Source organism: Phyllobates terribilis, unplaced genomic scaffold (assembly GCF_046119375.1).
Source record: "Phyllobates terribilis strain yellow unplaced genomic scaffold, ASM4611937v1 Scaffold_5__5_contigs__length_657084704, whole genome shotgun sequence".
Classification (NCBI taxonomy): domain Eukaryota; kingdom Metazoa; phylum Chordata; class Amphibia; order Anura; family Dendrobatidae; genus Phyllobates; species Phyllobates terribilis.
In genome coordinates, this window is record NW_027362765.1 from 467,793,670 (window position 1) to 467,819,706 (window position 26,037).

A 26,037-nucleotide genomic window follows, 5' to 3' on the forward strand; every position below is an offset into this window, starting at 1 on the left:
AACAGCTCTTTCACCTCCTGATACATTTGAGGCGGGATCTGCCGATATCTCTCTCGGATGGGAGCAGTATTTCCGGTGGGTATTTCGTGCTGAATGTCCCGAGTGCACCCAAAATCATCTTCATGCTGTGCAAACACTCCCTGATATCACTGTAGAAGTTGTTCGATCTGCCTTACTTGTCCGGCAGAAAACTCAGTCAGGTTAGCCTCCATTTCTTCCAGGAGGTGGCGTCCAGCCAACGGTTCTCTTCCATGTTCCTGGCTATTGAGGGACACCTCTAGGGTCCATGGCTCTCCTTCCACAGGTGCCAGCCCTATAGCGTCAGCTCTAGTAAGGGCCTCTGGCATTATGCACACTCGCGCCACCTCTTGTCGGGGCAACAACTGTAAACTGGTGCCACTTAAATTGATGTAGCGCACGGGTACTCGACCGTGCCGTACGGTGGCCAGAGTTCGAGCAATCAGGAGTCCAGAGGGCGCTTCTTCTCCCTCCATTGGTTCAATTTGAATGTCCACGCCCTCTAAGGACACATGTGCCAGCACCGGCAAAGTCAGTACAGTCTGTCCCACCGGCAGTGTCATTGTGGCTTCGGGCGGTATCGATACCTTACAAAGGTACTGAGAGGTAGTGGGCAACTTTTGAATCTGACTGACCTGCACGAGGTGCTGGAACACTCCCTTGTTAGCTGGGTCTCGAGTGGCGCGGGTCCAGTTGTTTTTGCTACAGCCCTCAGCCAGGAACTGTCCGACTTCTTTCAGCACATTCATGCCCAGGGTTACAATGGGCCCATCGCCTCCGGGCCCTGTGGTCAGTACGATCCCTTTTCGACCGAGGTCCTTTTCACATGCCCGCACGGACATCCATACTACTCCCGCTACTGGGATAGGTAGTTGATTAGCCGCCACCAGTTTGACAGTGGGTTCCCGGCAGGAACGAGCGACTTCAGGAAAGTGACTTTGGAAGTACGTCTCAAGCATAGTGGTCACTTGAGACCCAGTGTCCATCAAACAGCGGATCCGCTGCCCAGTGAATTCAGCCCAGATAATGGGCCTCTCGGAGACAATGTCTTCAGAGCTCCCTCTTCTACTCTCCGAAGCTTGAGACCCCACGGTATGCCCCACAACTGTGGGGCATTTTAGTTTAACGGCTGTCCCCTCCTCCTCCTTTCTCGGTTGGGACAGTCTTTGGAGATATGCCCCCTACCTCCGCAGGTCCAGCACTCCGGTCCTCGTTCTGCCGATAGGTCGGGTACATGTCGTGCTGGGGCCGGATAGGAACGTCTTTCTCGTTCTGGTCTCCGTCCACGTTGAGCAGTACGGTCCGTCGGCAAGGGGGCAGTAGGAGTCTTCCTAATAGCATTCAGCTCACCCCGAATGTCTCGAATTTCCTGACGTATTTCCCGTGCCCAATCAGGCTCTTGGTTGGTGAATCCAGGAGCAATTGCCTCATGACTTCTAACTGTGGCTTTGAGAACAGGAACTTCTCTCTCCAGGACTCTAGCTTCAGCCCCTATCTCCAGGAAGCCCATATCAGGGCTCAATCGCAGCCGCTCCTTCAGGATCTGCCTCAGGGAAGGGTCTTTCAAGCCAGCAATCAGTTGTTCAAGCAACACCTCATCCAATGGTCCCAGTCCTCGGTTCCCATCTCGAGTTTTCTTAGTGATATGGGCCGTCACTTCCTGTAATGCATTAACATACTGATTTACTGTCTCATTTTCCCCTTGGACCCGCTGAAACAACCGTAAGCGCAAGTGTCCCAAATCTGTAGTGTCACCGTGCATGTCCTCTAGAATTTTTATCACTTTATCCACGGTGTCACGGTCCCCAGGTGGGCGGTACATCACAGTCCGCCGGGCCTCTCCATCAAGGGTTAGGAGGGCTAGCTCCGCCTGGGCTAGAGGGTCAAGGGGATACATACGTAGCATACTTCTCAGTCTTTCTGCCCAGTCCCACAGTGACATGCCATCCCCTGTAAACTTGGGAAGATGGCTGAGCATAGCCCCCAGGGGTATATGGCTCCGGCCGGACCCAGCCACAGACTGATCCCCCATCTCTGCGTCTAAATGTTGCATCCTGCCGACTACGCCAAATGTAATGCAGGTGCCGGAATGCAACGCACAGAGACACAAGGCGAGAACAGTCAGAGATGATTGTAAACAGTTTTATACAACAGGTATACTGAAACAAGGGATTAGCAACAAGGGTAATGAACAGTGGTTTGAAATATCAGAAAAATACTAAATTTCTCAAAGTAAGGCGCAGTCTCTCAAAGTAAGGCGCAGTCTCTCAAAGTAAGGTGATGCCCTCAATCATGGGAGACACCACGCAAGTTCTTTAACTGTGCATTTGGCCCTATCGGGGGTCACCGGTTATTCCCGCTAGGCCGTGAGTCTCTTCCGGATAAATTCAATTAAATCACGTTGTGCTACTTTAGCCCCAACCGTTCCCCACCCAACCTGAGTACCTAAACCCAATTGTCCCCGGTACCGTGGGTGAACAGTGGAAGTGACGGCCCTGCTCACGTATGCAGCTCTTCTGCCTCCGCTGGCGTGACTTTCCTGGGGCAACCGTCTCTCAACTCCTCTCTGCTTGGCCGTTGGAGGCAGTCTCTCGAGCCTTGGATAGGGGTGTCCAGGCCTCGTCTGTCGGCGGGCAACGTCGGGTTCCGAAAACTCACTCAGCACCGCGATCAGGTTCCTAGTCTCCTCAGCAGGCACAGCACTCGGGTCACAACTGTGAGGGATCCGGAGCTCTTTTACCGGTGCCCGGCTGGAGCACCTCTCAGGCCTCTGGATTTGGCCTGTCACGCGGGGTTTCTCAGGACGCAGGGAGCACGTCTGCTCCTTTCTGCTGCTTGGCGCCAAAGACCCCTCAGGTTTGGCGCGCTGGCCTCTTATCTCCCGGAACTCCTTCCTGGAAGTCACCTGATCGGGTCCAGCGTCTGAACCTGCTCTCCCTGCAACTTCCCTTGCATATTTTGGTTCCGCTTGACTGTATCGGGCCAGTAGATGGCAGTCTCGCTCCATCCTTGAAACATCATGTTGAAGTTCTTTTACAAGCTTTCTTGCCTGTTCTACACAGGTACACCGACATTCTCACCACCCCATGTCATGCAGTGAGCTCCTTGTACTCTGCTTGCTGGGTACGCTGTGCTTGCTTTCTGGCAGCGTGCGCATGTGCTCTTCCTGTTTCCTAAAGAGAAAGTGCGCACACTCCTAATATGTCCTCAGCCAATTGTGTGAATGTGATGAACAAAAAAAAAACACATGGGGGACAAAAACCCTTACTATCAATCCAATCATGTGCATTGTAAAATGAGAAAATGAGGTCTTGTCTAGTATTTAAACCACATATGGTTCTGGTATTTAAAGGAAAAATCCAGTAAGATTCTCTATTGAGAATTTTTCTTCAGTAGAGAATCTTATTGGATTTTTGTTTTAAATACCAGAACTGTGGTTTAAACACCAGACAAGACCTAATTTTACAATACACATGATCGGATTGAAATATAGGGTTTTTGTCCCACTTGTGTTTTTTTGGTTTTTTTGTTCATCAAGTTCTGGGAGTATCCCAGATACGCTAGGGTTAATGCTAGCCCCAGTTTCCTTGCAAACTTTTGTACACATGTGTTTCCTGATTGTTAATGTGATACCATTGGTTGGCAATAATATGTGATTCTATGTATGTTCTCATTTAAGTCGGTATTCACTCCACTTTGGCATACCCATGAGTAAGGCTTAGCCGAAACACGTTGGTTGGAGACCATTGGAGAAACTGCTACTGTTTTATGATGTTCAAATAAATACTGAAGTTTTACTTATTTGATTCTTCACTACATATATTTTGTTTTCCTGCTGTCTGCTAACTGCACCCACCTGGTCCTGGGCGGCTCCGTGCGAAGACTTACAGAGCTTCTTTACAATGTGGATCTGGTGAGCTGACTCCCCTGTTTCCCCTTTTCTCTCAGGTTTATGTTATTATGTCTGTATCCACATGTGTTGGACACCATTTAAAGAAGCCCTCCATTGAACTTTTTTTCCTCTAAATCTGTTTATATTTGTATGTACTGGGTTGTCAGTGCATTAATATACTCACTAGTGTTGAGCAAGCGTGTGAAGTTAACCCTTTCAGCGAGCACGCTAAGGTGCTCGCTGAGTATTTGCGGTGTGCTCGGCATCTATGTTTGATCCGCCGGGGCTGCATATGTCACGGCTGTTTAACAGCTGTGACACATGAAGGGATTGCCTGTTTGTTAGGCAATCCCTGCATGTGTCACAGCTGTTAAACAGCCGTGACACTTGCAGCCGCTGTGGCACTAACATAGATGCCGAGCACGCTGCAAATACTCAGCGAGCACCCGAGTGTGCTCGCCGAAAGGGTTAACAACGCATGCTCGCTGAACACTAATGCTCATCTATCGTCATATGCAATGCTGTTCTGGTCCTCTTCTAAGTGATGTCACTGCTCTGAAGACTATCCAGGTCACTCTATGGTCTATGCGTCAGCTGGAAATCTCTTTTACAATGTAAGCCTATGGAGCCCTGTTCTGACACTACATTGACTTACATTGTAAAAGCCATTTCTAGATTACTCACAGCACAGAGTGATCCGGAGAGTCTACAGAGCATTGATGTCACCGAGAAGAGGACCAGAGCAGTGTTGGATACCAGCGCATGGTGGTAATTTAGTGTATTAACACACTGACAGTAAACTACATATACATATACACAGGTTTAGAATAAGAAAGAGTTCAAACATGTTATGATGATTTGGGTGTTTTAACTTCCAGCTGATACTTCTTTTTCTAGTGGTAAACTAAAAGAAAACTACTTAGATTCCCCTTTCTACTACGTTTGGCTCAGCTAAGACTCTGCTATTTGTCATCACTTAGTCTTTATCTGATTTATGTTAAACATTGCATAGATTCAGAAAGAAAAGACATATCATGGTTAAGATGTCGTAGAGCCAATTGAATCTCAACATATTGTGCTCACAGACAAGCTATGGAAGTTTGTGAATAGAATAGGAACTGAGTTGACCATCTCACTAACAACTATTGCACAGTGTACGGAGCTGTGCTGTTCCAGCTATGTCCACTGTTTAAATTCTGTTGTTGCCAAAGCTGAAGACAGTTGATTAGTGGGGGAGTTGGGTTTTGGATCCCCACAAATTTGTTATTGATGAACTATAATCTTATGTTTTTCTAACAATAACCCTCTAAATCTACCCACACACATAAAAAAAGTTGTCTAAATGTGCTGACTTCATGGGACAAGTTCGGACATACCAGTGGTGCAGCCTTATCAGCCCAAGAGGTAGGGGGGTCCATTACCACCTCCAAAGCAGGTGGAATTGTGCGTTATGATGAGTTATTGGACTATAAGGGCTTATATACTGTTCTTCTGTCTGTATCCAGTCCAGTCATTGAAAGAAGTGTGCATGGTTTTGTCAACAAGGAGACGGGAATGCACAGCTACTAAATGCTGTTTTAATTGACTAGTGCTGTTTTATTACTGCACCCCTGTTATCTGCGTAAAAACTGAGTGACCGATTCATAGTTGCACTTTTGCCTGTTTTTTTGTTTTGGTTTGTGGTGTTTTTCACCATTTTTTTTTTGTTTTCACCTAATTCATCTTTGCTCCTTGTTTAAATCTATTTTATTTGTGTTCGGCTGTTTTTTGGGGGATTTTTTTAGTTCTACTTTGTGTGTGGAGTTTAGAGTTTCCAGATTTTTTCAGCTAATTCATCATTTATAGTGTTGAGCGAGCACTAAAATGCTCGGGTGCTCGAAGCTCGGGCCGAGCTCGCCGTGATACTCGGGTGCTCGACCCGAGCAACGAGCCCAATGTTAGTCTATGGGAGACCCGAACATTTTTGAGGCGGCTCCCCCCGGCAGTCTGTAGAAAGCCTAAAAAGTGCCCAAAACGATAGTGACAGTGCTCAAAAGACATGGGGACAGCATGGGGATCGCCCCTGGAAGCATTTCTGACCCCCAGGTCACTGCTGTCAACAACGTGGTCAGAGGTATTAAGCCACTTTTACAGGCTCACAATAAAACGTTCAAATACGAAAGTGAAAGTGCTTTCCTGTGAAATATGTTAACCCCTTAACGACCATGGGTCTTTCTGTTTTTGTGTTTTCCTTTTTTGCTCCCCTTCTTCCCAGAGCCAGAACTTTTTTAATTTTCGTTCAATATGGCCATGTGAGGGCTTATTTTTTGTGGGACGAGTTGTACTTTTAAACACCATCACTGGTTTTACCATATCGTGTGCCAGAAAATGGGAAAAAAATTCCAAGTGCAGCGAAACTGCAAAAAAATGCAATTCCACAGTTGTTTTTTGGGTCCTTTTTTTACCACGTTCACAGATTGCTAAAACTGACCTGCCATCATTATTTTCCAGGTCGTTACGAGTTCATAGACACCAAACATGTATAGGTTCTTTTTTATTTAAGTGGTGAAAAAAAAATCCAAAACTTGCTAAAAAAACAAAAAAAAATGACGCCATTTTCCGAGACCCTTAGCCTCTCCATTTTTCGGGATCTGGGGCCAGGTGAGGGCGTATTTTTTGCGTGCCGGGCTGACGTTTTTATTGATACCATTTTGGGGTAGATCCGATGTTTTGATCGCCAGTTATTGCATTTTATTGCAAAGTTGTAGCGACCAAAAAAACTTAATTCTGGCGTTTAAAATTTTTTTCTCGTTACGCCGTTTACTGATTGTATTAATTCTTCTTTTATATTGATAGATCGGGCGATTCTGAACGCGGCGATACCAAATATGTGTATGTGTTTTTTTTTTTATATATATATATATATATTTTATTTTGAATGGGGCGAAAGGGGGGTGACTTAAACTTTTATATATTTTTTATTTTTTTTTATTTTTTTAAAAACTTTTTTTTTACACTTTCTGCTTGCTTCTATAGTCTCCAGAGGAGACTAGAAGCAGCAGTTGTCTGATTGCTTCTACTGCATACAAGCGATGAGCAGATTGCTTGTATGCAGGAGAAATGCTCACTTGCTATGAGCGCTGACCACTAGGTGGCGCTCATAGCAATTGAGACATGACAACCACAGGCGTCTGCTGCAGACCCTGAGTTGTCATGCCCACCCATTGGTGACCCGCGATCACGTGATGGGGTCACTGATGGGCGGGGCTTAGGACTCCCGGAAGCGCGAGTTAAATGCCACTGTCAGAGATTTAACATGTTAACAGCCGCAGGTGGATTGCGATTCCAATAATCAGCTAACATGTGCTCGCTTCAGTGCGGGCTCACCGCCGGAGCCCCCGCTGAACCGGCCTTCCCGACCTGGTGCGTACTATTACTGACCAGGTTGGAAAGGGGTTAAGGAACATCCTTTCCAGGGTAAAGACTTGTGTATAAGGTAAAATAAATAACCAAAAACAAAAATACTCCTCCACACCTTGGGCTATGTTCACAAGTAGCATTTTTTATGCGTTTTTGCACGTTTGTATTGCTTTCAACCGTGACAAATGCATTCACCGGGAAATGTCATTTTAACATTTTACAACCTTATCTGGCCATGTGCTGTGTGACACATGCATACAGTGCTAAAAAGACATGGGAACAGCATGGGGAAGACCCCTGGAAGCATCTCTGACACCCAGGTCACTGCCTAAAAGTGTGCCCATCAGAAGTTATCCTTGCCACATCAGAAGATGCAGACTTGCAACTATCCCCGTGCAAGTCCTTGTCCCAGGGCAGTGTTCAATTGTACCTCCCCCATAACTTGCAATACAAGCGCAAGTATGCAGCCTGCCACCCACCCACCCCCAGGCTGCAATACCATACTGCTAGCTTGCTTGCACTTGAAATTGGGCCTTTTAGGCATGTGGAGGTGGAATCTGGCCACCACGTCATGGCTGCGTCGGTAGCCTGGTATTCATACTCAGTCCCCAGCCGCCCGGCGGCCGTGTGTCCACGCTTGGTCCCCAGCCGCCAGGGGGCGGCCGGGTGTCCATACTCAGTCCCCAGCCGCCCCACGGCCGGGTGCCCACACACAGTCCCCAGCCGCGTGGGGTGGCCGGGTGTCCATAAACGGTCCCCAGCCGCCCCTATTTGTCCCGGTGCGCCTTATACACAAGCGCGCATACCAAAACATTACCTGTGCCCTCCCCAGTGCATATAGTGGGAAGAACAGCCTAACCACAAACACGTGGACAAGTGAATGTGGCCAGGAATTGTCCATCTCACTGACACCTTCACACTGGGTTAATATTGTGGAAGCCGGGACACAGTTGGACACTGGGATGCAACACGTCCTCCAGACATAGAGGATTGCTGGTCCTGGGTCAATCAGGCTTCAACACAAAGTTCAGAAGGTAGACAGCAGCAGTGGTCGGCCTCCTACACAACGAGTAAATTATTCATGATCATGAGGCCATCCACCTCCTTAGCTTTCTGTTCCTTGGAATGCAAGCGCATGTATGTAGTAGCAGCTAGGCCTGAGGTAGTCAGCGTTTTGGCGCATATTCTACCTCCTTTGAGGATTGCTGGATGTTTTCCTGCTACTATCCCAGTCCTATGACTCCCGTTAAAACAAAGCTTCAGGTGATGAATGATGGATGAGGTGGTGGCAAAGGAGAAAGAGCAGGAGGAACAGGGACCATTCACATCAATATCAGGCCAGCCAACCACACATGTCTTGTAGGATATGTTTCTGTACCAAAAGGAGCGGTTCAGCTACACAGTTATAAGGCATACAGTGAATGCAATGCCTACCAAAAATTTTGAGGCACTCCAATGCCCCTTGGAAGTGACATGGAGGTCAGAGGGCCTTAACTAAACCTTTTTTTCCATTTCTAGCAACTGGGTCTCCTGTACACTGTTGGCCTAAGCAGGGAATGGAAGGCTTTCCAAAAATTATTAGGCACTGCAATGCCCCTTGAAACAGACGTGGATTACAACGTATTAAAAACCTTCTACCCATTATTGGGGAGTGGGTCTCCCTTAGTGTTCGCCTATGCATTGAAAAGCAAAAGCTGACAAAAATTAGGAGGAAATGCAATGCCCGTTGCAAGAGTCGTGGAGGTTAGAGGTAATTAAAAACAACATGTCAATGCCCCTTGGAAGAGCTGTGGAGTTCAGAGTGGTTTAACAAGACAGTTTTAATGCCCCTTGGAAGAGATGTGGAGTTTACAGTGGAATAAAAAGACAATATCAATGCCCCGTGGAAGAGACGTGGAGGTCACAGTAGCTTAACAAGATGGTTTTAATGCCCCTTGGAAGAGTGGTGGAGGTTACAGTGGAATAAAAAGACAATATCAACGCCCTGTGGAAGAGACGTGGAGGTCACAGTAGCTTAACAAGACGCTTTTAATGCCCCTTGGAAGAGTGGTGGAGGTCACAGTGGAATAAAAAGACAATATTAACGATCCTTGGAAGAGACGTGGAGGTCACAGTAGCTTAACAAGACGATTTTAATGCCCCTTACAAGAGCCATGCAGTACAGCATATTAAAAACATTATTCCCATTATTGGGGAGTGGGTCTCCCATAGTCTTTGCCTATGCCTTCCAAGCAAAAGCTGCCAAAAATTAGGAAGGGGGAACTTGCAATGTCCCTTACAAGAGCCTTGCAGTACAGCATATTAAAAACATTATTCCCATTATTGGGGAGTGGGTCTCCCATAGTCTTTGCCTATGTCTTCCAAGCAAAAGCTACCAAAAATTAGGACAGAGGAACTTGCAATGCTGGCAACATGGACCACGGTCACCCTGGTGGTATAGTGGTCTTGGAGGCTGAGGATAAGGAGAAGAGCAAAAAACAGCCGAAATGAGGAAGCGTATACCCATGTGTGGGTGTGAAGCGATGCATGGGAATACACCTCCCGAAATAACACAGTGGATTTGACTTTATGTTACTCTGCTGTCATTTGGTGGTGAAGAGAAGTCTGGCCCAATCCAGCCCTTGTTCATTTTGATAAGGGTCAGCTTGTCAGCATTGTCAGTTGACAGGCGAGTGCGCTTGTCAGTTATAATTCCCCCAGCGGCACTAAAAACACGCTCCGATAGCACGCTAGCGGCAGGGCAGGCCAGGACCTCCAAGGCATACAGAGTGAGTTCATTCCAAGTGTTCAGCTTGGATACCCAATAATTAAAAGGCACAGAGGAATCACGGAGGATGCTGGTACTCCCTCACCATCTTTTGAAACTTTCCACTCCTTGTGAGAGTACCCTGCGCCTCAGGGCCTGTAAGCTGGGCAGGTCTCAGAAAACTGTCCTAGAACATTGACAGTGTTCCCCTGCCTCTGCTGGATTGGGATTGGAGTTGCGTCTCTCTCGCCTGTATGCCTTAGTTGAGCAGCGAACTGTGACCTCTGACGCTACCGTGTTCAGATGGGAATTTTTTTAATAGTTCTGCAGCAAGGGCCTTCTGGTATTGCCCCATTTTTGTAGACCTCTCCAACTCAGGAATAAGAGAGTGAAAGTTCTCCTTGTAGAGGGGGTCTAAAAGTGTCATCAACCAGTAATGACTGTCACCCAACATTTTGACAATGCGAGGGTCACGGTTAAGGCAGCGTAACATAAAGTCATCCATGGGTGCCAGACTGGTAACGGGCAAGACTTCCGTGTCCTCACTAAGATGACGACTGATAGTGTTGAGCGATCACTAAAATGCTCGGGTGCTCGAAGCTCGGGCCGAGCTTACCGTGATACTCGGGTGCTCGACCCGAGCAACGAGCCCAATGTTAGTGCATTTTTGCGGCGGCACCCCCGGCAGTCTGTAGAAAGCCTAAAAAGTGCCCTAAACGATAGTGACAGTGCTCAAAAGACATGGGGGCAGCATGGGGATCGCCCCTGGAAGAATTTCTGACCCCCAGGTCACTGCTGTCAACAACGTGGTCAGAGGTACTAAGCCACTTTTGCGGGCTCACAATAAAACGTTCAAAAACGAAACTGAAAGGGTTTTCCTGTGAAATATGTTAAGGAATTTCCTTTCCAGGGTAAAAACTTGTGTATAAGGTAAAATAAATAACCAAAAACAAAAATAATCCTCCACACCTTGGGATATGTTCACAAGTAGCATTTTTCATGCGTTTTTGCACTTTTGTATTGCTTTCAACCGTGACAAATGCGTTCACCGGGAAATGTCATTTTAACATTTTACAACCTTATCTGGCCATGTGCTGTGTGACACATGCATACAGTGCTGAAAAGACAAGGGATCAGCATGGGGAAGACCCCTGGAAGCATCTCTGAAGCCCAGGTCACTGTCTAAAAGTGTGCCCATCAGAAGTGATCCTTGCCGCATCAGAAGATGCAGACTTGCAACTATCCCCGTGCAAGCCCTTGTCCCAGGGCAGTGTTCAATTGTACCTCCCCCATTCCTTGCAATGCAAGCGAAAATATGCAGCCAACCACCCACCCACCCGCAGGCTGCAATACCATACTGCTAGCTTTCACTTGAAATGGGGCCTTTTAGTTTGGAGGAGGCCGAAGCTGGCCACTACCTCATGGCCGCTTCGGCAGTGAGGTATCCATACTCTGTCCCCAGCCGCCCGGCGGCCGGGTGTCCACGCTCGTCCCCAGCCGCCAGGTGGCGGCCAGGTGTCCATACTCGGTCCCCAGCCGCCCTGATTTCTCCTGTCACCTTCCCCCACACTTTTCTTAGCCTGGCCTGCTTTAGGGCAGCATTGGACGAGCCCACCAGAGAACCAGACTCCTCCGGTGGGCCCTGGCTTCTCCATCAGGGCAGTTGAGATTGCCTAGGTGAGGAGCATGATGATGATGATAGAAGTTAGCATCTGCTTTGTTTTCTTGGAATGCAAGCGCATGTATGTAGTAGCGGCTAGGCCTGAGGTGGTCAGCGTTTTGCCGCATATCCTACCTCCTCCGAGGATTGCTGGATGTTTTCCTGCTACTATCCCAGTTCTATGACTCCCGTTAAAACAAAGCTTCAGGTGATAAATGATGGATGAGGTGGTGGCAAAGGAGAAAGAGCAGGAGGAACAGGGACCATTCACATCAATATCAGGCCAGTCAACCAGATATGTCTTGTAGGATATGTTTCTGTAACAAAAGGAGCGGTTCGGCTACACAGTTATAGGGCATACAGTGAGTGCAATGCCTACCAAAAATTTCGAGCCATTCCAATGCCCCTTGGAAATGACATGGAGGTTAGAGGGCGTTAACTAAACCTTTTTTTTGATTTATAGCAACTGGGTCTCCCGTGCACTGTTGGCCTAAGCAGTGAATGGAAGGCTTTCCAAAAATTATGAGGAACTGCAATGCCCCTTACAAGAGCCATGTGTGGCACCCCAGGGGTCTGGTCACCACAGTAATAGAGATATTATGTCGGAGAGCAAGTGGGAGGTTTCCTGGTCAGGATCCCTTAAACATGCAACATCCTCCTGCCCCAGTCCTGGGAGGGGAGAATTCTCCCCATATAAACTGGATCTGGGGCGGCGTTGAGTGAGTCAGAGAACAGTCAGAGTCAGAGTGAGAGCAAGGGAAAGTAACAGCAAGGAGCTCTGTAGGAGCTAGGAGCTAAAGACCAGGGGTTGGAAGCTGAGCAGAGCTCGCCCTGGCAGAAGACAATAGGAACCGGACACAGGAGTCCGAAGCTGTGAGGACTTATATATCCAGCAGCAGAAACCAGCCGGCAGGGGATTTCAGGTCCTCTGGCCATAGAAGCCCGGAGGCTCAGTCACAAGGAAGGGACCAGCACCACCATCGTGGAGCGGAGGCTAACAGAAGGCCCCAAGTCACCAGCCATACGGGTGAGCACTACACGGTACACTCAGGGACGTGGGCTACTTCTACCCGCTTACAGCAAGGTAGCCAGGAAGAGTGCAGACAGACGGGGAGGCCTACAACTCCACCTGGCCAGGGGAACTCCTGCTTGCTCACAGACTGACCAGGCCTCTTATGCTAGCCAGTACTCCCGGGAGGGTCTACCTTATAATCATCAGTAAAGACCCTGAACTGCACTGCAAAGACTCTGAGTCGTTTCTGCTGCCCTCGTGCACCATCACCCCCATCATCCACACTCACTGCCCTGAGGCTATACTCCTCCCGAGGGGAGTTATCCCATTCTATGCTGCGCACACAACACCAGCCTCAGCGGTTTGCCTCGCAGCGGTGGTACTCCCTGACCGCAATCCACGGGTGGCGCAGTCAGACAATTAACCTCAAAACCTAAGAAAGACTGCCACTGGTTTGACCAGCCTGAGCCACGGGACCGGGTCACCGCCACGGAGACTACAGACCCCAGAGACCCGGCACCGGGTATCCCACACACGTGTACACACGGCCCAGGGGGCGCGTCACATGCAGTGCAGCATATTACAAACATAAGTCCCATTATTGGGGAGTGGGTGTCCCATAGTATTTGCTTATGCCTTGCAAGCAAAAGCTGCCAAAAATTAGGACGGAGCAACTTGCAATGCCCCTTAAAAGAGCCATGCAGTACAGCATATTACAAACATAAGTCCCATTATTGGGGAGTGGGTCTCCCATAGTATTTACTTATGCTTTCCCAGCAAAAGCTGCCAAAAATTAGGACGGAGCAACTTGCAATGCCCCTTACAAGAGCCATGCAGTACAGCATATTACAAACATAAGTCCCATTATTGGGGAGTGGGTGTCCCATGGTATTTGCTTATGCTTTCCCAGCAAAAGCTGCCAAAAATTGGATGGAGGAACTTGCAATGCTGGCACCCTGGTGGTATAGTGGTGGTGGAGGCTGAGGATAAGGAGAAGAAGATTAAACAGCCGAAACGAGGAAGCGTATACCCATGTGTGGGTGTGAAGCGGTGCATGTGAATACACCTCCCGAAATAACACAGTGGATTTGACTTTATGTTACTCTGCTGCCATTTGGTGGTGATGAGAAGTCTGTCCCAATCCAGCCCTTGTTCATTTTGATAAGGGTGAGCTTGTCAGCATTGTCAGTTGACAGGCGAGTGCGCTTATCAGTTATAATTCCCCCAGCGGCACTAAAAACACGCTCCGATAACACGCTAGCGGCAGGGCAGGCCAGGACCTCCAAGGCATACAGAGCGAGTTCATTCCAAGTGTCCAGCTTGGATACCCAATAATTAAAAGGCACAGAGGAATCACGGAGGATGCTGGTACGATCGGCAAGGTACTCCCTCACCATCTTTTGAAACTTTCCACTCCTTGTGAGAGTACCCCGCGCCTCAGGGCCTGTAAGCTGGGCGGGTGTCAGAAAACTGTCCCAGAACGTTGACAGTGTTCACCTCTCTCTGCTGGATTGGAGTTGCATCTCTCTCGCCAGTACGCCTTGGTTGGGCAACGAACTGTGACCTCTGCCGCTAGCGTGTTCAGATGGGAATTTTTTTAAGAGTTCTGCAGCAAGGGCCTTCTGGTATTGCCCCATTTTTGTAGACCTCTCCACCTCAGGAATAAGAGAGTGAAAGTTCTCCTTGTAGAGGGGGTCTACAAGTGTCACCAACCAGTAATGACTGTCACCCAACATTTTGACAACGCGAGGGTCACGGTTAAGGCAGCGTAACATAAAGTCAGCCATGCGTGCCAGACTGGTAACGGGCAAGATTTCCGTGTCCTCACCAAGATGACGACTGACCATGCTCTCCTCCTCCTCCTCCTCCTCCTCTTCCTCCTCCCCCCTGTCCTCAGGCCACCCACACTGAACCGACGGTATGACACTTGTACAGGTACTACCGTCTACAACGCATGATAGCAGCTCCTGTTCTTCCTCCTCCTCCTCCTCCTCCTCCTCCTCTCCCTCATTGTCCCCCAATGCACGTTGGGATGAGATGAGGCTGGGCTGTGTGTAATCGCCCACTACGGCTTCTTGATCCATCTCATCATACTCTGGCTGCAATGCCTCCTCTTTAATTCTCTGCAGAGAGCGTTGCAAAAGACAGACAAGTGGGATGCTGACACTAATGATGGCGTCATCGCCACTCACCATCTTGGTGGCCTCCTCAAAGTTTGTCAGGATGGTACATATGTCAGACATCCAGGTCCACTCCTGAGGTCTTATGTGTGGAGTCTGACCTGAATATCGACGGCCTTGTTGCAGCTGGTACTCCACAACTGCTCTCTTCTGCTCACAAATCCTTTGCAACATGTGGAGGGTAGAGTTCCAACGTGTGGGGACATCACACACCAGTCGGTGTGCCGGAAGCTGCAAACGCTGCTGCAACACAGCAAGGGCGGCGGAAGCTGTAGACGACTTGTGAAAATCAGCTGACAGGCGGCGTACTTTCACGAGCAGATCTGGCAACTCGGGGTATGATTTAAGAAACCGCTGAACCACGAGGTTAAGCACATGAGCCAGGCATGGTACGTGTGTGATCTCACCTCGCCTCAGAGCCGCCACCAGGTTACGGCCATTGTCACATACGACCATGCCGGGATGTAGGTTCAGCGGTCTCAGACACAGATCTGCCTGCTCTTTCACAGCTGTCCACAACTCACAAGCAGTGTGAGGTTTATCACCTAAGCTTATGAGTTTCAGCATAGCCTGTTGCCGCTTGGCGGAGGCAGTACTGCAATGCTTCCAGCTTGTAACTGATGTGGTGATATCGGACATGGAGGCTGAACATGAGGAGGAGGAGGATGCGCAGGAGCTGTACACTGTGGGGGCAACTCTGACTGACATAGGGCCCGCAATCCTAGGTGTGGGGAGGATGTGTTCCGTCCCAAGGTCCGACTGGGTCCCGGCTTCCACTATGTTTACCCAGTGTGCCGTCAGAGAGATGTACCGTCCCTGGCCACAAGCACTTGTTCACGTGTCCGTTGTCAGGTGGACTCTCCCAGTAACTGCGTTGTTGAGGGCATGGCAGATGCTTTGGGACACGTGCTTGTGTAGTGCGGGGATGGCACACCGGGCAAAATAGTGTCGGCTGGGGACCGAGTACCGAGGGACGGCCACCGCCATAAGATTGCGGAAGGATTCCGTCTCCACCAGCCTAAAAGGCAGCATTTCCAATGCAAGCAGTTGTGAAATGTGCGAATTTAGGACTGTGGCCTGTGGGGCGTTAGCTGCGAATTTCCGCTTTCGTTCAAAGGTCTGGGATATGGACAATTGAACGCTGCGGTGGGACGTGGATGTTGATGCTGTTTCTTGAGAAACTGCCATAACAAGTGAAGACTGAGAGGAGGGGGCATCTTTACATGCAGTATGGATAGGGGATTGCCTTGCACACACAACAGGGGGTTCTATTGCACGCAAAACAGTGGAAGAAGCAGTGGTGACACCCGCTGACACTGGTCGTGGACCCTGGGTTTCGCCCCACAAAGTCGGGTGCTTTGCTGCCATGTGCCTGATCATGCTGGTGGTGGTCAGGCTGGTAGTTTTGTCACCCCTGCTGATGCTGGCATGGCAGGTGGAACATCTGGCCTTTTTGGGGTTATCAGCAGAGTCTTTAAAAAAATTCCAGACTCTGGAAGACCTACCGCTTGTACTGGCAACGTCCCTCGTGTTGGTGTTATGGGGAACGGTTGCCTGCCTTCTGTCTGCAGCCACCACACTGCTTCTTCCTGCCTGTTGGGGTACTCTGCCTCCCTCCCCCTGTGTGCTGCTGGCCTCACTCTGCATGTCCTCCTTCCACGTTGGGTCAGTTACTAGATCACCCACCACCTCCTCCTCTTCCACTTGCGCACCACGATCCTCCTCCTCACTTCCTGGCAATTGTGTCTCGTCATCGTCCACCTCTTGTGACAGATTGCCAACGTCAACTTCCTGTGGCCGTGGCTGTTCAAATATTTGGGCATCGCAACATGGGATCTCCTCTTCCACCACTTCAAGCGTATCAGGCGAGGGGCCCAAATATGGAAATGGACCAATGAACAGCTCTTCAGAGTGTCCAAGTGTGGGATCACTTGCTGTCTGACGACACTCGGCATGGTGGGAGGAAGGAGCATCAGGGTGAGGAGGAGTATGCGGTCGAGACTCACGGCTACTAAGAGTTGACCATGTGGAAGACAGACCGGAGGTGGTGGTGCCCAGGTAACTGGAAGTATTGTCTGCTATCCAATTAATAACCTGTTCACACTGATCAGTTCTCAATACTGGTGTTGTTCTGTGCTTCCCTAGTAATTTGGTCAAGAAGTGGGAGCGAGAAGATGTGGCTGTTGGTTGTGGCACATTTTCACCTTGGCCACGGCCCCCTCCTCTGCACGAACCATCACCAGAACGTCCACTTCCACGTCCCTTGCCACACGACTTGCCCATTGTAAATGAAGTAAAATAGTTTACACTTGCACTATCAATGGAAAAAGGGTAATAAAGAGTAGATTAGAACCGTGGAAGAGGAAAACCACAGTTATTGTTTACTGGGGTATACCACACTTTTTTAAATAGAGATATTTGCGGCTGAACAGTGAGCGACACACTCAAACTGCTTCTTTTTTAGATACCAAAGGCCCAAAACTGGATAGTACAGCGATTTGACCCGTGGAACTGCGAAACCACACTGGGATGTCGGGCCTACACAAGACTATTTTCAACAGATATATTTTTGTGTCACAACAGTCAGGAGACACTACTGTTTTCTTTACGGAAAAAACTACCAAAAGCTGAATAATAGAGATTTTTTACCGTGGGATGGCAAAACCACAGTTATTGTTTACTGGGGTATACCACACTTTTTTAAATAGAGATATTTGCGGCTGAACAGTGAGCGACACACTCAAACTGCTTCTTTTTTAGATACCAAAGGCCCAAAACTGGATAGTACAGCGATTTGACCCGTGGAACTGCGAAACCACACTGGGATGTCGGGCCTACACAAGACTATTTTCAACAGATATATTTTTGTGTCACAACAGTCAGGAGACACTACTGTTTTTCTTTACGGAAAAAACTACCAAAAGCTGAATAATAGAGATTTTTTACCGTGGGATGACAAAACTACAGTTATTGTTTACTGGGGTATACCACACTTTTTTAAATAGAGATATTTGCGGCTGAACAGTGAGCGACACACTCAAACTGCTTTTTTTTTAGATACCAAAGGCCCAAAACTGGATAGTACAGCGATTTGACCCGTGGAACTGCGAAACCACACTGGGATGTCGAGCCTACACAAGACTATTTTCAACAGATATATTTTTGTGTCACAACAGTCAGGAGACACTACTGTTTTTCTTTACGGAAAAAACTACCAAAACCTGAATAATAGAGATTTTTTACCGTGGGATGGCAAAACCACAGTTATTGTTTACTGGGGTATACCACACTTTTTTAAATAGAGATATTTGCGGCTGAACAGTGAGCGACACACTCAAACTGTTTTTTTTTTTAGATACAAATGGCCCAAAATGGATAATACAGAGGTTTGAACCGTGGAAGTGCAAAACAACACTTCTGTTTCTCTAGCCTACACCAGACTATTTTCAACAGTTATATTTGTGTCTGAAAAATCAGAGACACGCTTTTTTTTGGGTGGGGGAGGGGGGACACACCAAAAGGTTAATAAGACGGGTATTTGTACAGTGTGAAGGAGGAAAAAAAAAGAGGATTTAGATGGAAAAAAAAGGATTTTTCCTGGTCCCCGACACCTGGTGCTAAGTCCAGCAATTTGAGCAACAGGAGCATACAGGACTGTAATGCAGCGTTTGCTGGTATAACCACTGTGTCTCCTATACAGCCTGCTTGGTATCTGGGATGGATATTAGTCCTGAAAAGAACTGTTTGTTTGTTCTGGCAGCCTTTACAGACCCTACACTAACTATTTTGCAGTTTATATCTCTCCCTAAATCAGCAGCGCTGTCCCTACACTGTCTAATCCGGAGCGCCTGTGTCCAAGATGGCGGCGCCCGGTTTTAAATACTCGAGGTGACGCTGTGCGGCCAGCCAATCACTGTAATGCCCACAACCAACATGGCTGCAGCATTACAGTGACTGGCTGGCAATCCCTGCATGTTCATTGGCTCTGTAAAGAGCGCTAAACATGCAGGGCGGAGACCCGAGCTCCCGCCCGAGTAACCCGGAAATGCTCGGTGCTCGCCAAACATCCCGAGTAGCGTGATGCTCGGGCGAGTACCGAACAGTGTCGAGCATGTTCGCTCAACACTAATCATTTATGATTTTTAAAAAAGTCACAAAAATTACCACAAAATGTGCTCAATTTCCCCATGGAGTGATTTTATGTACTGGACATTAGAATTTTTTTTGTGACATCTTGAAAAACATGCAAGTTTTTGCTGTATTAAGTCACAAAAATTGTTAAACTCAGAAAAAAAAGATATGTTGTTGACTATATCAAAAATGTATGAAATGTGTGTGCCTTTTTGTTGATTTGGTGCAAAATTATTGGTAAATATCATAATACAAAAAAATGACAAAAAATGCAAGTGATGTATCGAACACTGAGTGTTTATACATATCCATCATCTATGACTAAGCAATAGAGAAGCAAATAAACAGCGTCCTATCCAGAGTCCAAAATCTGTAGTTTATTCGGCCATCAAAATACGCGGCTCTAGTTTCTTGTTTACTGCTCAGTACAGAATTGTCTCTTGTGGTGCTTTGAAATTAGTATCATGGCAAATTAATCTACGTCTGGCACGGTGTGTATTTACCCAAATACATCAAGCTTGAACTTTAAGCCTGTTACTGATAATACAGACAGATTGTCTAAAATGGATGTAATGTTTAATGACTCGAAGGCGATTGGGAAGACATTCATGACCTTATACTACAATTGGAAAACTCTTCCAAAAGAAATGCATACATGGTGGGACAACGATGTAGCAGGAGGAGTATACGGCACATCCATCCAATAAAGATTATTTTTACCAGATGTGCCTTATACTCCTGCTTCATCCAGCAACCTCCGTGAAATCATTCAGTGCACCTGCTCTACAGACATGGTGAGCTCCTATCCACCTTTGTTTTCTACAGGATACATGGTGGGGTTTGACCACCTTGAAAAATTCTGCACAAAAAATATGATGCCACAGTATCTCACAATTAAAATCGTGGCCCCCTAAACATGCTCCAATATGTTTATTCAACGATGGGAAAATTGGTTGTTGGTATTTTCCCTTAACTCAATATGCCTTACTATAAAAGTAGAACAAAAACTCCTTATGGCAAAATGGAGATTATCACAATTTGTGGACTGCTCTCACAGAAAGGATGATATCCCGAGAGTATAAGCAAGATTTTTAATGCACACCAATGTGTTTTGGCTCCAGATAGGCATCTTTCTCAAGGTATTTGGCTTTTTAAATTGAGAAAGGTGCCGTTACGGCACTGAAATGCATTGGTGTGAATAAAAAACCTTGCTTCTACTCTGCGTATCTCACCTTTTCTGTGAGTGCAGCCTGCACATCGTGATAATCTCCACTTTGCCAAAATGATAACTGGATGATACTCTCCTCCAGCCAAGGGCTGCAGTTATGGTACATAAGGCTTCTATAGGTGTTGTGTCCTTACACAACGCTTACAGGTGAGAGCTACCAGCACCCTCACTGCCATCTTGTTTCTTATGGTACTGCCCTATCTGGGTGCATTTCACACATCCAAATCTTCCCAAAACTCCTTATGAACATATGTGAAAATATTACTTTTCTCCATTATGAAATTGTAGTTTAAAAAGATCAGATGAATTTGATGGATCGAGACAAAAAAATCAAGAGTAACATATGTACTTTAGAAAAAAATATAATGGAAACAAAGAGATCAAAATTTTATAATAAAACAGAGACGTAATATTCTTGGTCTCAACAATGTTCTTCCATCATTACCCTTAAATCAAGTCTAAATAAGAAATCAGAATTCTAAACCATAATATTTCATCTAAAGGGGACTTTTTCTTTACAGAATCAGACTCATAGGATGTAACGCCGGAAATGTTGGGCTGTGCAACTCCCTACATTTTTGTATAAGGAGAGACCTGTTACTCAAGGGGAGTGAGAAGGGGAGAAGACTAGTGGACTGGTCATCCAAGCCAGCGTTTAAATGTTTGTCTTCTCTGAAACTTCGCATTTTAGAGAAAAACATACCTGGCTGAAATTACATCTATCTATTGAAGCATTATTTTTTCTTTTTAATAGGGAATTTTTTCTCCAGAAGACTGGAGCTTCAATGGGTGCTAAAATTTCCCCTAAATTGACTAATATATACATGTAATCTTTAAGGAGAAAAAATCTATTTTTCACAGCTATTGCAATGTAGTTTGGCATTTGTTCTGTTATGCTTGCTACATTGATGACCTTTTCTTGTTTTGGGGATGGTGGTGGCGTGGCAAGAGCGGCCATGTCACAGCTCATGTCAGACCTCAGTTGCAATGTTATATGCCTCCATTTTAATTCTACTTTTAATTGTGTGTCAGTTCCGTTCCTCGACTTATCCTTGAAATTAGCTACTGCAAGTGATAGTGTGATCACTAGCATGCACCACAAGGAAAACACAAGGAATTTTCTGCTGCATGCTTGTTAATGTCATATTGCACATACCATAAAAGGGGTCCACATTGGTGAATTGCTCAAGGCAAAATGCAATTGCTTTCAGGAGACCAAAACTGAGACAGGAAATTAGTTCTAAACTTAAACAAGGATACCCCTTGAGAACATTAACGTGTGCTGAGAACATAGTTTGCCGCAGAACTAGAAGGCAACTTTTGTCATGATATCATACTTAAACAACAGTCTTCTATTGCTTTTCCCACCTAGTTATCCATGGAATATGCAGAATAATGTATAATCTTAAAAAAAAATATCCCATTACATCATAGTGATCGTCAAAAATCACATTAGCGGCTGGTGTAGGTTGTGTTGTGTACCCCATAAAGCCTTTACTTATGGCAATTGTTATGTCCAACTTTATCCTTGGAAACACAGTCACCAAATTCTACCTGACTGTAAACCAAGGGTAATTTTAGACATGGTTATGCGCAGTAGCTTTGCTCTACATCGATGTTAATTTCTTAGAATTTAAATTCCACAACCACCAATAGAACTTTTCAGTACTGACAACATATCAACTGCACTATCGCATATGTGGTTTATTTAATGACATGTGCGGCAATATTCAATGTGTCAGCTGCATGATGGGAAATTTGGGAACCCAAATCCGCCAGGACCTGTCTAATACGATGGGGGTTGTCAAAAACAATATACTGTACATTATCAGTAGTTGCATCATAACAGGTAAAAATACAATGTATAAAACAAGATAGCCCCGCCCTCCCAATTTGAAGTGGAGATTAAAAACAACATTATTTAGTAGGCAAGCATTTTGGATGTTTTCAGTTGATATTTTGTCTCTAAAGGGTTAAATAAAAATCAAGTCAAGAACTTATGACGCGCCCCCTGGGCCGTGGGGGAACCCGGAGACGGGCCTTGTAGTTGCTGGGGGTTGTAGTCACCGTGACGGTGACCCGGTCCGTGACCCAGGGCGGTCAAACCAGGGTAGTCTATGTGTATCTGGTTTAAATAGTCCGACTACGCCACCTGTGGATTGCGGTTATTGGAAACCGCCGCTGCGGAGCAGTCCACTGAAACTGGTGATATGCGCAGCAAGGTAGTATAACTCCCCATAGGAAGAGTGTAGCTTCAGGGCAGCTTGAGTGGATGATCGTGGTGATAGTGCAGGGTATCGCGGTGTAATAAGAACCACAGAGTCCAGATAATGCAGTCCCAGATCTTTTACTCACAGTTAGGCAGTTCCAGTTACAGGGCCACGCAGTAAGGGGCTCGGTCGACCCTCAGGTATCGCTGGAGCATTTAGCAGGACCCCCTTTTGTGTGTCCTCTCTGGCCTCTCTCCTTGTACCTCACACCTAGCAGCACCTCTGTCCAGTGTCCTCGGGCCTTAGTGGGCGACGTGTGTTCTGTCCCCTTGGTCCTATGTGGCTACTTTCCTAGTGGCTGGTGTGGGTGGCTTGCTGTACTTAAAGTCCTGCAGCCTCCGGTTCCCAGTTGAGCCCTGTAGTCTCTGCTGGTTGAGAGATCCGGTTCCCTTCTTCTGACCTGACCCCCCTACCTCCTGGCAACGGTGGGCGTACGGGTGGCAGCTGCACGGCCCGTAACCCTAGGGTCCCTTCGGTTCCTGTCCTGGAGACTTCCTGCTCCCCTTTTCTCTCTTTTCTCTTCCTTTTAGGCTCAGGCCTCTTAACTAGGCCTGCCTGTGGAGCAGAGCTCATGCAGAGCCTCTGCTCCTGTCACCTTCCTCCTCTGACTGAACCCTCATCTAAGATGGCTACCCTCTTTTATATGCTCCTACTCAGTGCACCCACCATCTACGTCCTCCACCCATCCACTACATAGTTCCCCCTCTCTAAGTGGTTCCTCCCCACTCCAGCCAGGTATCAGGGACAGTTGTGCTCTACCGTAGGAGCATTGTCGCCCTGTCCCCCGGAAATGTGGTGTAGTGGATGTAGTGTTAGGGTCTTGAGCCATGCTCCTTCCTTACCTGAGAGTGAGATACCACACCTCTGGATAAGATGCAATACTTCTGTGGCGACCGAACCCTCAGGGGCGCCACACTTATACTTAACTGAAAAAAATGAACTGGCATATAAGTTGGTATGCATGCAAAATAGGAGCATGTTCACATTGGCCATTAACCCCTTCCCGACATTTGTAGCATATATACACGTCATCGTCGGGAAGGACTTCCCGACAGAGGCAGTATATATATGTCATGGCGATCGTCCACGCACAAGAGGCTGTGCACGGGTGATCGCCGCCAGGTGTCAGCTGATTCTGACAGCTGACACCCAGGACTCAGTGCCAGGTGTATAGAATAGAAACCGATCAAAAAATGACACATGCCCGAAAATGGTACCAATAAAAACGTCAGCTCGTCCACCAAAAAACAAGCCCTCTCATAACTCTCTCGGCCAAAACATAGAAAAATTATAGCTTTCAAAATATGGCGATACATAAAAAGCATTTTTTTTTTGTGTGTGACAGCAGCCAAACATAAAAACCCAATATTAATCTGGTATCGCTGTAATCGCACGACCCGAAGAATAAAGTCACCTAATCACTTATACCGCACAAGGAACGGCTTAAAAAATAAATAAAACCAATTCCTTACCTGCTGTTGATTTGTTTATTCTGTCTCCCAAAGATTGCAGTAAAGCTCTGCTCACATTTATACTGCACTCTGTGCTGAGCACTTATACCGGGGTTTCCATGTAAATCTCTGAAACACATGATTCAGACGTAAACCCCGGCGGAAGATTCCCTGTAACGAGGCAGATGGAGGCACTGTGGACGCCGTCTGGCCTATGCTCCAACGGTGTCCATCTTTTTATTAGGCGTGCATAAAACTGCCGTCGGCCACAGTTTTGTGCACTTCTGAAAAGAAGGATACTGCTGAACAGAGGCCAGACGGAGTCCAGAGTAACTCTGCTGCCTCATTACAGTGAATGGATCCCTCAAGGGGTTTCATCTGAATCATGTCACTCGGAGATTTAGATGGAAACCCTAATGTAAGTGCTCAGCGTAAAGCGCCGGATAAATGTGATCCAAAATGGTATGTAAAATGTTCCTAACAAAAGCTTCAAATCAATCCATAAAAAAAAGCAAGTCCCCACTCAGGTCCATCATCTGTTATCAGAAATATAGGGGGCTTCCATGTTACTGGTAGTACAAAGGATCTGGAAAAGTGCCATGGCTTCCTGCCCCCTAAAAGAAATTCTGCACTCCCAAATCCAAATGCAGCCCCTCCCTTCTGAGCTTCACATGGCATCCGCTAATTATTCCAGCAAATTTTACATTCAAAAAGTCAAATGGTGCTCCCTCCCTTCCGAGCCATGCCGTGCGCCCAAACAGCGGTTTTACCCCATGCATGGGGTATTAGCAGTCTCAGGAAAAATTGCACAACAAAGTTTGGGCTCCATTTTTTACTGTTACCCTTGCGTAAATAAAAAATTGGGGTCTAAAGTAACATTTTTCTGAAAAAAAATTAAATGTTCCTTGTTTTCTTCCACATTCCAAAAATTCCTGTGAAGCACCTGAATGGTTAGTAAACTTCTTGAAAGTGGTTTTGAGCACCCTGAGAGGTGCAGTTTTTGAATGGTATCACTTTTGGGTATTTTCTGTCGTAAAGGCTTGGGGTGAAGGGGTTAAACAGACAAAACCTTATCAAGGACTTGATGAAGACCTATCTCAGGTTGAAACGTTGTATGATGGCGGAATAGGCTTCAACTTTTGAAATGCATCACCCTGGACTGGACGCTGTTTGTTTGCCTCTATGGGTCCAGAATATGGACACACAGCAAATGGGAAGCTATATAAATATAATGTCCAGCTCAAAGAAAGGGAGGCCACACCCTTACCTGCACTGAGTGCAGGAACCTGAAACTTACTCGAAAAAAATGAACTGGAGTATAAGTTGGTATGCATGCAAAATGAGCTGGACATTACGTTTATATAGCTTCACATTTGTTGGGTATACATATAAAGGACCCAGTCCTGCTCATTTCTGCTGCATACAAGCGATCTGCTCATCGCTTGTAAGCAGCAGAGGCAATCTGACAACTGCTGCTTCTAGTCTCCTATGGAGACTATTGCAGCAAGCACAAAGTGTAAAAAATGTTTTTAAAAATATAAAAAAATTAAAAAAAATAAAAGTTTAAATCACCCCCCTTTCGCCCCATTCAAATTAAAATAATAATAAAAAAAAAACACATACACATATTTGGTATTGACGTGTTCAGAAACGCCCGATCTATCAATATAAAAAAATAATTAATCCGATCGGTAAACGGCGTAAGGAAAAAAAAATTCTAAACACCAGAATTATGGTTTTTGGGTCGTCGCAACATTGCAATAAAATGCAATAACGGGCGATCAAAGTATCGGATCTACCCCAAAATTGTATAAATAAAAACGTCAGCTCAATGTGCAAAAAATAAGCCTTCACCCAGCCCCAGATCCAAATAAATGGAGACGCTACGGGTCTCGGAAAATGACGCCTTTTTTTTTATTTTAGCAAACTTTGGATTTTTTTTATTACTTAAGTAAAAAAGGACCTATACATGTTTGGTGTCTACAAACTCATAATGACCTGAAGAATAAAAATGGCAGGTCAGTTTTAGCATTCAGTGAACGTGGTAAAA